Below are 16,353 nucleotides of genomic sequence, written 5' to 3'. Positions count from 1 at the left end.
AGTTCTGCAGGAACCTCAGCACTCTCCCAACCGGTTTGGGAGCTTTGGTACTTCCCCATGGTACTAAATGGATTCCCAGTATCCCCTAGGATGTAAGAGAAAATAGGATTTTAATTACTTACCAGTAAATTTTCTTGTAGTCCATAGGGGGTACTGGGCGCCCGCCAGGTGCATCGTTCTTCCTGCATGTTTACTTGTTTAACTACTATTGTTTGGTTCAGCTGTTGCTGTTCCGGTTTTCAAGTTTGGTTAGCATTGCTTTCCTTTTGTTCTGTGTGTGCTGGTTCATATTCTCACCACTTTCCTTATCTATCCTTCTCTCTAAGTATGTCCGTCTCCTTGGGCACAGTGTCCTAGACTGAGTCTGGTAGGAGGGGCATAGAGGGAGGAGCCAGTGCACACTATCAATTTCTTAAAGTGCGCATGGCTCATAGTGGACCCATCTATACCCATGGTACTAAATGGATTCCCAGTATCCCCTACAGACTACGAGAAAAGGATTTACTGGTAGGTAATTAAAATCCAATTTTTTGGCAGATCATAAGTTTTAATGATGATTCATGGTAATTCTGAACAATTTAAAACCACTGTTACAAATTGTATTCCAGCTTCTTACTCAGGGTATTTTTTGAAAGTTAATTTAGGTAATTTTTTCCAACTAATTTATAAAATTGTGTGCAACCACAATATTTGAAAGATAATGCATGCAATTGCAGCATGACAATCAGGATTTACAACCTGACCTGAGGGACAAAAAAAGTCTGTAAACCTAATGGCATGGTAGATCCAGCTTCATATATCCATATACTTCATGCCACTGTAATCCAGATTTCAGTAGAGCTAAATAAATGAATAATGCCCCTACCAAACTAAAATCCCTGGGGTTAATATAATTTACCTAGAAATCAGAATATGTCAAGATACGCTTGGATATCTATTTAGGGGTAACTGCAGTTAAACATGTTGCATTGTAGATAGTTCAAACAAACATGCTACATACCTACATATATAGTAAAAACTGCGTGCATGGAATATAGAATAATAGCATGTAGTAAGTCATTTACAGTACATGGCTGATCTAGTATCCATATCCCCATTTCTATACTGTATATCCAATCTACTACACCTAAACTCATAGAAGGGATGTTCACAGTAAAATTCTTTATTTATAGGTGCTATGCACAACCGAGAAATTATAGATTTAAAAACATAAAAAAAGTAGATTTTTGAAATGTAAAGCACATTTTTAGCAAATATTAGGGGCACTTACTGTATGGATGCCTATGGATATTTGAATGTATTATTGATATATGTGGAAAGACTTGTAATGTTTCTACAAAGTACATGAGTTGAAAGAAAAACAAAATTAGCAAGTGAATTATTTCAGCTTCTTATCATCTTTGTTTAATGCGATTTTGCAAATGGCTCTAACCACATCTTTTACTTTCAGAGAAGCCACATTAACCTTTATGATTCATAAAAGTGGGGTGAGAGAGGGTTTATGAGGTGTTCCTCAAGTACAATTACAAACACATATTTTAAATTATCACTGACTACAATGTGTTTGAATCACCAGGTCACCAAATTGCGACTCAAAATAACATTTTAAATTAAATGCAGTATTTGCATATTCTGCTTTGTTATTTATATATACATAGTGCTTATTATCTTCTTTTGAAAGTGATTGGTTTATCAATTCACCTACATCTTTATGTTAGCAATTACTGTCTGTTCATGAGGGACATTTATGGCAGTTTCTTTTTTAGAAGCAAGAAATTTTATTAATATGCAAACTGCTTAAAACTTATGTCTTTAGAAATGTAAATGATGCAATGTGGGAGCCATCTTGCTTCTAAATGACACAATGTGGGAGCCATTTTGCTTCTTCTTTTGACTGGATGCTCCTACTTTTTATACTTTCCTACTGAAAAAATTATTTTTGCATAAAAAAGTTGATAATCAAGGTATATATTTTATGTACTGTTTTGTAAGTTCAGTCTTCAGATGTAGGGCATATTTTAAAATAGTTCCTTGTTTTCATGATTCTTATCTGGGCGTCATCCCCAGAAATGGGTTTATCTAAACATGTATGGAGTCAGAAGCATATTAGTGATACTATCTTCTTGTTTTGTTTATGCTCCTCATTATTCACTTTTGCAAACTATTGTGTACTACCATAGGGCCTGATTCAGTTGTGATTGGAGGTGCAGCACATAGCACAAAGAAGGTCATTCCGAGTTGTTCGCTCGGTAAAAATCTTCGCATCGCAGCGATATTCCGCTTAATGCGCATGCGCAATGTCCGCACTGCGACTGCGCCAAGTAAATTTGCTATGCAGTTAGGAATTTTACTCACGGCATTTTCATCGTTCTGGCGATCGTAATGTGATTGACAGGAAATGGGTGTTACTGGGCGGAAACAGGCCGTTTTATGGGCGTGTGGGAAAAAACGCTACCGTTTCCGGAAAAAACGCAGGAGTGGCTGGAGAAACGGGGGAGTGTCTGGGCGAACGCTGGGTGTGTTTGTGACGTCAAACCAGGAACGACAAACAGTGAAATGATCGCAGATGCCGAGTAAGTCTGAAGCTACTCAGAAACTGCTACGAGGTGTGTAATCGCAATATTGCGAATACATCGTTCGCAATTTTAAGATGCTAAGATTCACTCCCAGTAGGCGGCGGCTTAGCATGAGCAAATCTGCTAAAATTCACTTGCGAGCGAACAACTCGGAATGACCCCCAAAGTACTAATGTTTGGTACTTTGTGCATGTGCCAGACCTGGTCGTACTGCACCTGTGCAGTATGGGTCCTGCATTGCAGGACACACTACGGCTGCATACTGTCAGTAATTGACAGCCTACTGCCATTTGTATGCGGGGAGGGGGTGGTGATGGTCACTGATTCCCAAAACATAGGCAATTAACCTTCATTTGGTGGCGTCATCTCCATTCGAAGATGGAGATTTCCTGGCCTCTTTGCAGGAACTGCGGCGGCCAGCTTGCACAACCCCATGAGTCACGCAGCTGGGCGATGGTGTTGTAGAGGATCTATTGCTATGTCCTAGGATGCAGCACGGATCACTAATACAAGCAGGATGCTATTATCTATATAATACTACTGCATTGCCGCTGCTTCCATATAATCAGTAGTAATTGCTAGTGATGTGCACCGGACATTTTTCGGGTTTTGTGTTTTGGTTTTGGATTCGGTTCCGCGGCCGTGTTTTGGATTCGGACGCGTTTTGGCAAAACCTCCCTGAAAATTTTTTGTCGGATTCGGGTGTTTTTTTTACAAAAAACCCTCAAAAACAGCTTAAATCATAGAACTTGGGGGTCATTTTGATCCCATAGTATTATTAACCTCAATAACCATAATTTCCACTCATTTCAAGTCTATTCTGAACACCTCACACCTCACAATATTATTTTTAGTCCTAAAATTTGCACCGAGGTCGCTGGATGACAAAGCTCAGCGACCCAAGTGGCCGACACAAACACCTGGCCCATCTAGGAGTGGCACTGCAGTGTCAGACAGGATGGCAGATTAAAAAAATAGTCCCCAAACAGCACATGGTGCAAAGAAAAAAAGAGGCGCAATGAGGTAGCTGTGTGACTAAGCTATGCGACCCAAGTGGCCGACACAAACATCTGGCCCATCTAGGAGTGGCACTGCAGTGTCAGACAGGATGGCACTTCAAAAAATAGTCCCCAAACAGCACATGATGCAAAGAAAAATTAAAGAAAAAAGAGGTGCAAAATGGAATTGTCCTTGGGCCCTCCCACCCACCCTTATGTTGTATAAACAGGACATGCACACTTTAACAAACCCATCATTTCAGCGACAGGGTCTGCCACATGACTGTGACTGAAATGACTGGTTGGTTTGGGCCCCCACCAAAAAAGAAGCAATCAATCTCTCCTTGCACAAACTGGCTCTACAGAGGCAAGATGTCCACCTCCTCCTCATCATCCGATTCCTCACCCCTTTCACTGTGTACATCCCCCTCCTCATTTTGATGAACATCATGTTCTCCATATTTTCTGGAAGTAACCTCGTACGCTGATTGCTGACAAGGTGAGCGGCTGCACTAAACACTCTTTCGGAGTACACACTGGAGGGGGGGCAACTTAGGTAAAATAAAGCCAGTTTCTGCAAGGTCCTCCAAATTGCCTCTTTTTCCTGCCAGTATACGTACGGACTGTCTGACGTGCCTACTTGGATGCGGTCACTCATATAATCCTCCACCATTCTTTCAATGGTGACATCATATGCAGTGACAGTAGACGACATGTCAGTATTCGTTGGCAGGTCCTACAGTCCGGACCAGATGTCAGCACTCGCTCCAGACTGCCCTGCATCACGGCCAGCGGGTGTGCTTGGAATTCTTAGCCAATTTCCTCGCAGCCCCAGTTGCGGGAGAATGTGATGGAGGAGCTGTTGACGGGTCACGTTCCGCTTGACTTGACAATTTTCTCACCAGCAGGTCTTTGAACCTCTGCAGACTTGTGTCTGCCGGAAAGAGAGATACAACGTAGGTTTTAAATCTAGGATCGAGCATGGTGGCCAAAATGTAGTGCTCTGATTTCAACAGATTGACCACCCGTGAATCCTGGTTAAGCGAATTAAGGGCTCCATCCACAAGTCCCACATGCCTTGCGGAATCGCTCTGTTTTAGCTCCTCCTTCAATCTCTCCAGCTTCTTCTGCAAAAGCCTGATGAGGGGAATGACCTGACTCAGGCTGGCACTGTCTGAACTGACTTCACGTGTGGCAAGTTCAAAGGGTTGCAGAACCTTGCACAACGTTGAAATCATTCTCCACTGCGCTTGAGTCAGGTGCATTCCCCCTCCTTTGCCTATATAGTAGGTAGCTGTATAGGCTTGAATGGCCTTTTGCTGCTCCTCCATCCTCTGAAGCATATAGAGGGTTGAATTCCACCTCGTTACCACCTCTTCCTTCAGATGATGGCGGGGCAGGTTCAGGAGTGTTTGCTGTTGCTCCAGTCTTCGGCACGCGGTGGCTGAATGCCGAAAGTGGCCCGCAATTCTTCGGGCCACCGACAGCATCTCTTACACGCCCCTGTCGTTTTTTAAATAATTCTGCACCACCAAATTCAATGTATGCGCAAAACATGGGACGTGCTGGAATTTGCCCACATGTAATGCACGTACAATATTGGTGGCATTGTCCGATGTCACAAATCCCCAATAGAGTCCAATTGGGGTAAGCCATTCTGCGATGATGTTCCTCAGTTTCCGTAAGAGGTTGTCAGCTGTGTGCCTCTTATGGAAAGCGGTGATACAAAGCGTAGCCTGCCTAGGAACGAGTTGGCGTTTGCGAGATGCTGCTACTGGTGCCGCCGCTGCTGTTCTTGCTGCGGGAGGCAATGCATCTACCCAGTGGGCTGTCACAGTCATATAGTCCTGAGTCTGCTCTGCTCCACTTGTCCACATGTCCGTGGTTAAGTGGACATTGGGTACAACTGCATTTTTTAGGACACTGGTGAGTCTTTTTCTGAGGTCTGTGTACATTTTCGGTATCGCCTGCCTAGAGAAATGGAACCTAGATGGTATTTGGTACCGGGGACACAGTACCTCAATCAATTCTCTAGTTCCCTGTGAATTAACGGTGGATACTGGAAACACATTTTTCACAACCCAGGCTGCCAAGGCCTGAGTTATCCGCTTTGCAGCAGGATGACTGCTGTGATATTTCATCTTCCTCACAAAGGACTGTTGGACAGTCAATTGCTTACTGGAAGCAGTACAATTGGTCTTCCGACTTCCCCTCTGGGATGACGATCGACTCCCAGCAGCAACAACAGCAGCGCCAGCAGCAGTAGGCGATACACTCAAGGATGCATCAGAGGAATCGCAGGCAGGAGAGGACTCGTCAGACTTGACAGTGACATGGCCTGCAGGACTATTGGCTTTCCTGTCTAAGGAGGAAATTGACACTGAGGGAGTTGGTGGCGTGGTTTGCAGGAGCTTGGTTACAAGAGGAAGGGATTTAGTTGGCAGTGGACTGCTTCCGCTGTCACCCAAAGTTTTTGAACTTGTCAATGACTTCTGATGAATGCGCTCCAGGTGATGTATAAGGGAGGATATTCCTAGGTGGTTAACGTACTTACCCCTACTTATTACAGCTTGACAAAGGCAACACACGGCTTGACACCAGTTGTCCGCATTTCTGTTGAAATAATTCCACACCGAAGAGGTGATTTTTTTTGTAATTTGACCAGGCATGTCAATGGCCATATTCGTCCCATGGAGAACAGGTGTCTCCCCGGGTGCCTGACTTAAACAAACCACCTCACCATCAGAATCCTCCTTGTCAATTTCCTCCCTAGCACCAGCAACACCCATATCCTCATCCTGGTGTACTTCAACAGTGACATCTTCAATTTGACTATCAGGAACTGGACTGCGGGTGCTCCTTCAGCACTTGCAGGGGGCGTGCAAATGGTGGAAGGCACCACCTGTTCCCGTCCAGTGTTGGGAAGGTCAGGCATCGCAACCGACACAATTGGACTCTCCTTGGGGATTTGTGATTTAGAAGAACGCACAGTTCTTTGCTGTGCTTTTGCCAGCTTAAGTCTTTTCATTTTTCTAGTGGGAGGATGAGTGCTTCCATTCTCATGTGAAGCTGACCCACTAGTCATGAGGAACATAGGAGAGGGCCTCAGCCGTTCCTTGCCACTCCGTGTCGTAAATGGCATATTGGCAAGTTCACGCTTCTCCTCAGACGCTTTTAATTTAGATTTTTGGATCATTTTACTGAACTTTTGTTTTTTGGATTTTACATGCTCTCTACTATGACATAGGGCATCGGCCTTGGCAGACAACATTGATGGCATTTCATCGTCTCGGCCATGACTAGTGGCAGCAGCTTCAGCACGAGGTGGAAGTGGATCTTGATCTTTCCCTATTTTACCCTCCACATTTTTGTTCTCCATTTTTTAATGTGTGGAATTATATGCCAGTAATATATCAATAGCAATGGCCTACTACTATATATACTGCGCACAAAAACTTAAATGCACCACAGGTATGGATGGATAGTATACTTGACGACACAGAGGTAGGTAGAGCAGTGGCCTACTGTACCGTGCTGCTATATATTATATACTGGTGGTCAGCAAAATTATGCACTGTCCTACTACTGTATATATATACTGCGCACAAAAACTTAAATGCACCACAGGTATGGATGGATAGTATGTTTAACGACACAGAGGTACGTAGAGCAGTGGCCTACTGTACCGTACTGCTATATATTATATACTGGTGGTCAGCAAAATTATACACTGTCCTACTACTGTATATATATACTGCGCACAAAAACTTAAATGCACCACAGGTATGGATGGATAGTATACTTGACGACACAGAGGTAGGTAGAGCAGTGGCCTACTGTACCGTACTGTTATATATTATATATTTGTGGTCAGCAAAATTATGCACTGTCCTACTACTGTATGTATATACTGCGCACAAAAACTTAAATGCACCACAGGTATGGATGGATAGTATACTTGACGACACAGAGGTAGGTAGAGCAGTGGCCTACTGTACCGTACTGCTATATATTATATACTGGTGGTCAGCAAAATTATACACTGTCCTACTACTGTATATATATACTGCGCACAAAAACTTAAATGCACCACAGGTATGGATGGATAGTATACTTGATGACAGAGGTAGGTAGAGCAGTGGACTACTGTACCGTACTGCTATATATTGTATACTGGTGGTCAGCAAAATTATGCACTGTCCTACTACTATATATATATATACTGCGCACAAAAACTTAAATGCACCACAGGTATGGATGGATAGTATACTTGACGACACAGAGGTAGGTAGAGCAGTTGCCTACTGTACCGTACTGCTATATATTATATACTGGTGGTCAGCAAAATTATGCACTGTCCTACTACTGTATAAATATACTGTGCACAAAAACTTAAATGCACCACAGGTATGGATGGATAGTATACTTGACGACACAGAGGTAGGTAGATCAGTTGCCTACTGTACCGTACTGCTATATATTATATACTGGTGGTCAGCAAAATTATGCACTGTCCTACTACTGTATATATATACTGCGCACAAAAACTTAAATGCACCACAGGTATGGATGGATAGTATATTTGACGACACAGAGGTAGGTAAAGCAGTGGCCTACTGTACCGTACTGCTATATATTATATACTGGTGGTCAGCAAAATTATGCACTGTCTTACTACAGTATATATATATATACTGCGCACAAAAACTTAAATGCACCACAGGTATGGATGAATAGTATACTTGACGACACAGAGGTAGGTAGAGCAGTGGCCTACTTTACTGTACTGCTATATATTATATACTGGTGGTCAGCAAAATTATGCACTGTCCTATTACTGTATATATATATACTGCGCACGAAAACTTAAATGCACCACAGGTATGGATGGATAGTATACTTGATGACCCAGAGGTAGGTAGAGCAGTATATATATAGTAGTAGGCCAGTAGTAAAAGGGTAGATTGGGCCGTCGGGCCAGTCCCTGTTGTCCCCTCAATACCCGATCACACTGCAGGCCGGGCCCATCCCATAGTCCCCTCACTTTACATTCGGTCTGGACAGGCTCTCGCTGGCCGGGTCAGCTCACACCACTGGCATTGTGATTTCAGCATTGTGTTTTCCTCGCCAAAGTCTTCCTGCTGTTGACCTCTCGATGTGCGACCAGACAGCCACAGGGCGCACTGCCTGCAGATACCCTGACCACATGTTTCCTCGCCCACCACCAGAAGAGAACACAGAGGAAAGACATTCAGCTTGATAGATGGCCACTTCCTCAGGTGCGGACCTTCCCCTCTAGGTGAGCTTGGACCCTAGGGGGAAGAGTGCAGGGAATGTGCAGCGGCTGCCATCTTGCCACCTGAAGTGCTGCCCTGCTGCTGCACCATCTGGTCCCCCACTCCCCGGGCCCTGCCTGACCACTTTCCTGCTAAAGGACCTCCTCTCCAGCCTGCATCAGCCGCTGGCTCCTGTAGCTTCACTGTGAGGGGGACCAATTGGGCAGGTTTTCAGATGCAATGAGGCCAACCATCCTGCCACCCACTATCCTACCTGGCTGCGCTTTACCTACTTGTACATCGAGCCCAACCACCCCCCGCTGATACAATGAAACTGTCATCTTTTTCTGTAGCAGCCTGTTTTATTTTACTTCCTTTTTAATGTTCCTCACCAATATCTGCTCTCACTGTTATAATTATGATGTTTTGTACTGCTGGACTTATTTTTAGACTGATCACCATTACTTCAATACTGACTTTTGACACTGTGTTTTGCTTTTTTTCTTATATTTTGATAAATGGTGGTCTATTCATACAGGTTTATTTCCTATTACACAAGTGTAAATTTTCCATTATATACCTGGGTACTTGTATGGTTTATCTCTCACAGTGTAACCTTCGCAGTGAACCCCCATGACTGCTTCATCTGGTACACTCGTGGATGAGATAAAAATACATGGAGCTGACGGTTATGTTGGGAGGGTGTAGTAGGGTATGCCGGCGGCCGGGCTCCCAGCGACCAGCATACCGGTGCCAGAATCCCAACCGCTGGCATACCGACAGCTGGACGAGCGCAAATGAGCCTCTTGCGGGCTTGCTGCACTCGCCACACTGCGGGCACGGTGGCGCGATACGCACACCACGCTATCTATTCTACCTCCAGGGGGGTCGTGGACCCCCAAGAGGGAGAAAAGATGTCGGTATGCCGGCGGTCGGGATTCTGGCGCCGGTATGCTGGTCGTCGGGAGCCCGGCCGCCGGCAAACAGAAGACCACCCATGTTGGGACCCTATTTAGGAAGTCACAACCACCCATTTTGTGTCATCTTTACTAGGCATGACCTATTCCACCCAGGGTAATTCTATGCAGTGTGCCCAATACAGCTGCCTAGTCTGGTACCTTTTGTTGGTGGAATATTTCACTCATGGAGGTTATTACACTGCATTATGCCTATTGGGCTTTCTAGGTTTCTTTTATTTTTTATTATTGTGTGATTTTTCACTGAGTATTTGGCAACCTGGTTAGGTTGGTTGTAATTTAGTGAGTCAAACTGTTACAAAAATAACATTATGTATTGTTCCCCCTAATACACTGACGGTCCTTAATTGGTGATATACCTTTTTGGGGTGACTGGAGTTCCCCACTGTACTTCCATACTACTCATACATGGCTGTTTAGGTACCCTGGCCTTCAATTTACCACCACATTTCTCATCCCTGTCCTCATCTCCCCTTCTTCCCCTATCTGTTGTCTCCTTGGTTTATTTGTACCCCTGCATTTAAAATCTATTTTGCAATATGTTTATTGAACATACATTGTCCCTTGCTTATATAGTCTTGTTTCATTGCTCTTGATGTTTTTATGAGATGACGATGTTGACAATGTATAATATATTATCTCTAGATTCATATATTACATTATTTTTCCAATAAACAGTTTACACAAAAAATATGTCTCATATATGTAAATGACTCTTACTGTAATGAGGAAACAACTTAAATATTAGGAATAATACTTTTAATTTGCTATTTAACATGCGCAAGATTTCTTTTGTATATGACTACATCTAATATTATTATTATATTATAACAATTTGGACATCTAAATGAGAGTGACATTGTAAGTGACGCAGTTTTAGGACTTCAGCTTAGGATGTAAGTGGCTCTGTTGACTGCTGTCCATGCCAAATTTACGGGTGGTCTTCAGTTTGCCGGCTGTCGGGATCCCGGCGCACAGTATACCGGTGCCGGAATCCCGACAGCTGGCATACCGACACTTTATCTCCCTCTTGGGGGTCCACAACCTGCCTGCAAGGGGCTCATTTGCGCTTGCCACGCTGTCATTATGGCGGCGGTCGGGATTCCGGCGCCGGTATGCTGGTCGCCAGGAGCCCGGCCGCTGGCATACAATACTACACCCCAAATTTACACCTAATGGAACATATTTTTGCCAGGAATATGTTTTCTATTTTTTTTTCTCTGCCCAAGTGAATACTGTAGTACAGGTCTGGTCAACATGTGGCTATCCAGCATTTGTCCCAGCATACCTACACATGACCAGCTGGTAAAGCAAGCTGGAACCTGTAATTTCACAACAGCTGGAGAGCAACAGGTTTGAAAGGTCTGCTGTGTGAGATCCTGTTTTTTTTCTGGACGAATAGGGCTTTCATTTTGAACTGGCGTTGAGTTAATTTGACTTTCATTTATGGACATGAGGAAAAATATACAAATTAGCTCATAAAATATACCTGTCATCTCAAATTTTTATAGAGATTCCAACTATTTGCTCTTCATTTTCATCAGTAATAATAGTAGTGATAACAGTGGTGGTATTAGCAGCAGTAATAGTAGTAGTAGTGGTGGTGTTGATGATGGTGGTAGTAGTAACAATGGTAGTATTAGCAATAGTGGTGGTGGTGGTGGTGGGAGTAGTAGTAGTAGTAACAGTGGTAGTATTAGCAATTGTAGGGGTAGTAGTAGTAGTTTTGATGGTAGTAGTAGTAGTAGTAGTAGTAGTAATAGTTATGGTAGTAGTAGTAGTAGTTAGTAGTAGTATTGGTGGTAGTAGTACTATTAGTAATAGTGGTGGTGGTAGTATTAGCAATAGTAGTAGTAGTAGTAGTAGTAGTAGTAGTAGTAGTAGTAGTAGTAGTAATAATAATAATAATAATAATAATAGTGGTGGTAGTAGTAGTAGTAATAGTGGTGGTGGTGGTAGTAGAAGTAATAATAATAATAATAATAATAATAATAATAATAATAATAGTGGTAGTAATATGGTCAATAATCACCCAAATAGTTGCTATTTAATTTTAAAAAAATATACATTTTTATCATACATTTAATATGTAGAGACATTTAAATTGTGGATATTAGTATACAGCACTTTTAGAAACACATTTGGACAGAGTAGAGGTAATAAGGAAGAATTTGATATGGCTCTAAATATAGAGCTGTCCTTTCTAGAATACAAATGCTATCAATGTATATCTCTACTTAGCTTAATTACAAACAAACCCACAGATGGATTTCAAATTGAATGTAATTGTTCTGCTTTTAAAACTATAACTATGACTCTTTGTTCACATTACACTGACAATTTTCTGTCCCAATAAAATCACATAATTTGCAATACACATAACCTCTTATATTAAATTGCATGTTCTACAGCATGTCAGGTTCAGTATGTTCTGACGCTGAATGTAATGTGGCTTTATCATCCACTGCTTTCTTTTCAAGGCATTATATCTGTATATATGTCTTTAGGAGTAGTCACTTTGATTGACATATTAGGCATAAAGGAAAATATTCTGGATTTTTCCTTCATCCGCCAGTAAAGTCTCATTGCTTAAATGCACAATGGGATGCCAATCACTATTAAAGGGAAAATGTGATGGCTTTCTACTTTCCTTGGTTTAACCATAAATTATGTAGGATCTTTTATGCATAATGTAAGGTTTTGGCAAGTGTCAAGATTCTACAAATTTCAGTATTTTGAAGTCAGCAAAATATTTAGTGATTATGAGACTAAAAAAAAGGTTAAGACATCATTTTGTAAATCGAAAAAAAATAAAAATAAACGTATCACAAATTAAATGTATTAAGTGTTACGATTTTAATTTTAATGTTAAGTAGTGACAAGGAAACAATATTCCACTGCTATTTATACCACGATCATTAAAAGAAACTGTTGATTGCTAGCATCTCGAAAGCATCTCACTTGTGCGAACGCCTCTGCTTGATTCACAGGCAGAGGCGTCCATGGGGTGGGAGGGGGCCTCACGGCAGCATTAAAGGGGCATTGCGGCGGTGTTGGAGGAGCGTGGTCCAGACAATGCAGGCGTGTTTGGACCGCTTATGGGGCAGCCGCTGCTACCTGAAACATGGCGGGTAGCTGCCTGCCTTCGCAGCTAGGCTCCATAGGCAGAAGGCTAGCCTAAACATGTGAAAGCATCAATGCTGTGTGATGCTTTTGCATGTTTGCGCAAAGGGGCAGGACTCGGCATGCGGGCGGACTTGCCCTGTGCTGGGCATCCCCCCGCATGTCAGTGTATTGAATCGTAGATGTGCGATTTTTTGCACAACTATGATCTATGCTGAATTAGGCCCAAAGGACCTTATTCAGAGATGGATGCAAATCGCTGCATATGCAGCCATCTCCTCACATGCTGGGGTCCGTCCAGCACAGGGAAAGGCTGCCCAATATGTGTAGCGCTGCCTCGCGATGCATCAGACACATTGAATTAAGGTTGACCCCTGACAGAGCAGCATTGTTATCTATGCCACGACCGGATTAAGAACCACATGGGCCTGAAGATGAAAATTTTCAAAGGCCAATACTGAGTAGAAAAGGAGCTGTGATCAGTGCTGTGTAAGTGTGGCCAGAGCCATGTGGGTGTAAACACCCTATACAGTCTGCACCCCAATGTCTCCCTCAATACATAAACATAGAAAAAATGTATAATTTTGTAAGAAAACTACAAAAACTATTTTAATACTTAACATTTATGATTGTTTGGCCAGCTGTGCACCTGGACACCATCCTGCTGCTGGCATGATGGGCCTATTTTTATATGGATGCCTGGAGCTGGAGCTCTATCTGCCCCATTGTTAATCTGTCCCTGATCTCCGCCTACTTGTATCAATTCTATTCAGGGGCAGATTGGGATGGAAAAGCAGACTTTGAAATTTAAGGAAGCAGACCTAATTTGTACGGGGTCTGTTGATGGGCAGGGATTTGTTGAAGGGTGGGTTCCTCTTCACAGGGTCTGATTCTGAGTTGGATGCAGTTTCAGCTTTCCTTGCATCTTTTGCTGTGGTTGTGTCTATGATCAGGGGTGTTATCAAGGGGGGACTGTCGGTATTGCAGTTCCATGCCCAAAGAGAAATGGGGGCCCAGGCCAGCATCAGATCTTGGATAGGCAGCCAGCCATGGAGAAACAGCGGTGGCATTATGATTTAGGAATTGCCCATGAGCTAATCACAGCTCATGGACCGGCAGCCAATCAGGAACAACAGTCAATCTCTGTAGCTGGCAAATCCTGTTCTACACCAACAGGTACTCAATATCAGACAGCAACCAACAGTTGCTCCAGACAGCCAGGCTCTGGAAAGCCGACCACACAAGGTCTGTCAATAGAAGGAAGAGTGGTGAGCCACCAGGAGCCAGGAACAGAGCGATAAACTTTGAAATTCTTTTAAAAAAAATGGTTTATGTACCAACTGATGCCCTACTACTGCTGTATCTCCACCCACCTACCTCAACACATTATCGGGTTGTTGTTTTTTTGTTGTTGTTTTTTTTTTTGGGGGGGGAGTAGGGTCTGGCCCTGCCATTTTGTCAGCCCCATATCCAATAATTTCTGGTGGCAGCCCTGTTTGTGGCTTACGCTCAGGCCCGGCGCTACCCGCTCAGCGAAAGGATGCAGTGCAAGGAGGCGCTGGGACGGAGAGGCGCTCCCCCTGCTCTGCATCCCTTCCATGTTCTGTCCACCCTGCTGCTGCTATATAGCGCTAGGGACCCCAAATATACAGAGACGCCTTGATGCGGCTTTGGGGCTTATTCACACATTTGCGCAAATATGTGTAACGAAGATCTCTGAATTCTATTATCATGTGGGATTTATTTCTGGTTACGGTTATCATTCAGGGTGCTGGGGGAAACCAATTGCCTTTTTTCTTGCTCAGAAACACCCCTCCCTTTGGAGCACCTGAATGATGTCACTAAGCTAATTGAGCATCAACCAATATATATGTTTGTTGTGAGAGGCAGAGAGGTTCCTGCATTAGGAGGAGGTGCAGGCCCTGACATGCCACATGGAGCATTATGGGGTTGCTCCAATGGTAGGTAGCTCTTAGCTTAGACATATTGTAGTAAGGAGCCATTATCATGTGGCTCCTTGCTGGTTAATTTTAGACCCAGATTGGGGTAATGGAGGTGTGAGGTGTGGTGCCTCTGGACTGGCTGAGCTGGATGGCTTTAGTGTGGCATACCTTTACATTCTATTAACACTTTTCACTTATTAATTTCTTAACACTATTTCTCTATTTTAATTGCAGTTCATTTTTCTATCACTTTCTCTATAGCTTCGGCTTCCTAAATACTAATTTATTAACACTATAGTTTTTTCACTGGTATGCTACGCTGGGCTTTCTGGCTTATGCTGGTGTTTTGGGGTGCCACACCCTGCACCTAGATATAGCGCTAGGGAACCCAAATATACAGAGACGCCTTGATGCGGCTTTGGGGCTTATTCACACATTTGCGCAAATATGTGTAACGAAGATCTCTGAATTCTATTATCATGTGGGATTTATATCTGGTTACGGTTATCATTCAGGGTGCTGGAGGAAACCAATTGCCTTTTTTCTCACCCTGCTGCTGCTGCCAGCTGCTGTGCCTGTCACTGTATGACAGGCAGCGGCGCTGGTAGCATGAAAAGCCTCCTCCCCTCCCCTCCCCTCACCTCACCTGTGTGACAGCAGCTGTATTGATCAGAGGAGGGGGCGGAGCTACATGGGATGGAATGGGGCGGGCTTAAACAGATCAGAAGGGGCGGAGCTACACTGACCAGGCTGCTGTAGAGAGAGGGACAGTAATTACAGTGGCAGCCAGCCAGACTTAGGTAAGTGGAGGGTGAGAAAGAAATGTGTGTGTCTGTATGGTGGGGGTGTGCGTGTATGGTGTGTGTGTGTGTTTGGTTGGTGTGTATGTGTGTATATATGTATGAATTGTGTGTGTGAGGTATGTCTGTGTGCGCACGCATTATGGATACTACTACTGGGGGGGGGGCCATTACATGTAAGGACTCTACTACTACTGGGGGGGGCATTACATGTTAGGATGCTACTACTACGGGGGTTGGCATTACATATAACGATGCTACTATTGGGGGGGCATTATGTATAACGACACTACTACTGGGGGGGCATTACGTATAACGATGCTACTACTGGGGGGGCCATTATATGTAAGGATGCTACTACTACTGGGGGGGCATTACGTATAACGGCGCTACTACTGGGGGGCCATTACATGTAAGGACGGTGCTACTTTTGGGGGGGCATTACGTATAACAACGCTACTACTGGGGGGGGCATTACGTATAATGATGCTACTACTGGGGGGACCATTACATGTAAGGATGGTACTACTACTTGGGGGGGCATTACATATAACAACGCTACTGCTGGGGGGCATTACGTGTAAGTACGCTACTACTACGGGGGGGCATTACATATAACGATGCTACTACTGGGGGGCCATTACATGTAAGGACGCTACT

The sequence above is a fragment of the Pseudophryne corroboree genome, chromosome 2 (genome assembly GCF_028390025.1).
Source record: "Pseudophryne corroboree isolate aPseCor3 chromosome 2, aPseCor3.hap2, whole genome shotgun sequence".
Classification (NCBI taxonomy): Eukaryota; Metazoa; Chordata; class Amphibia; order Anura; family Myobatrachidae; genus Pseudophryne; species Pseudophryne corroboree.
The sequence above is the reverse complement of the archived record's forward strand: the minus strand, read 5'-3'. Positions refer to the sequence as shown.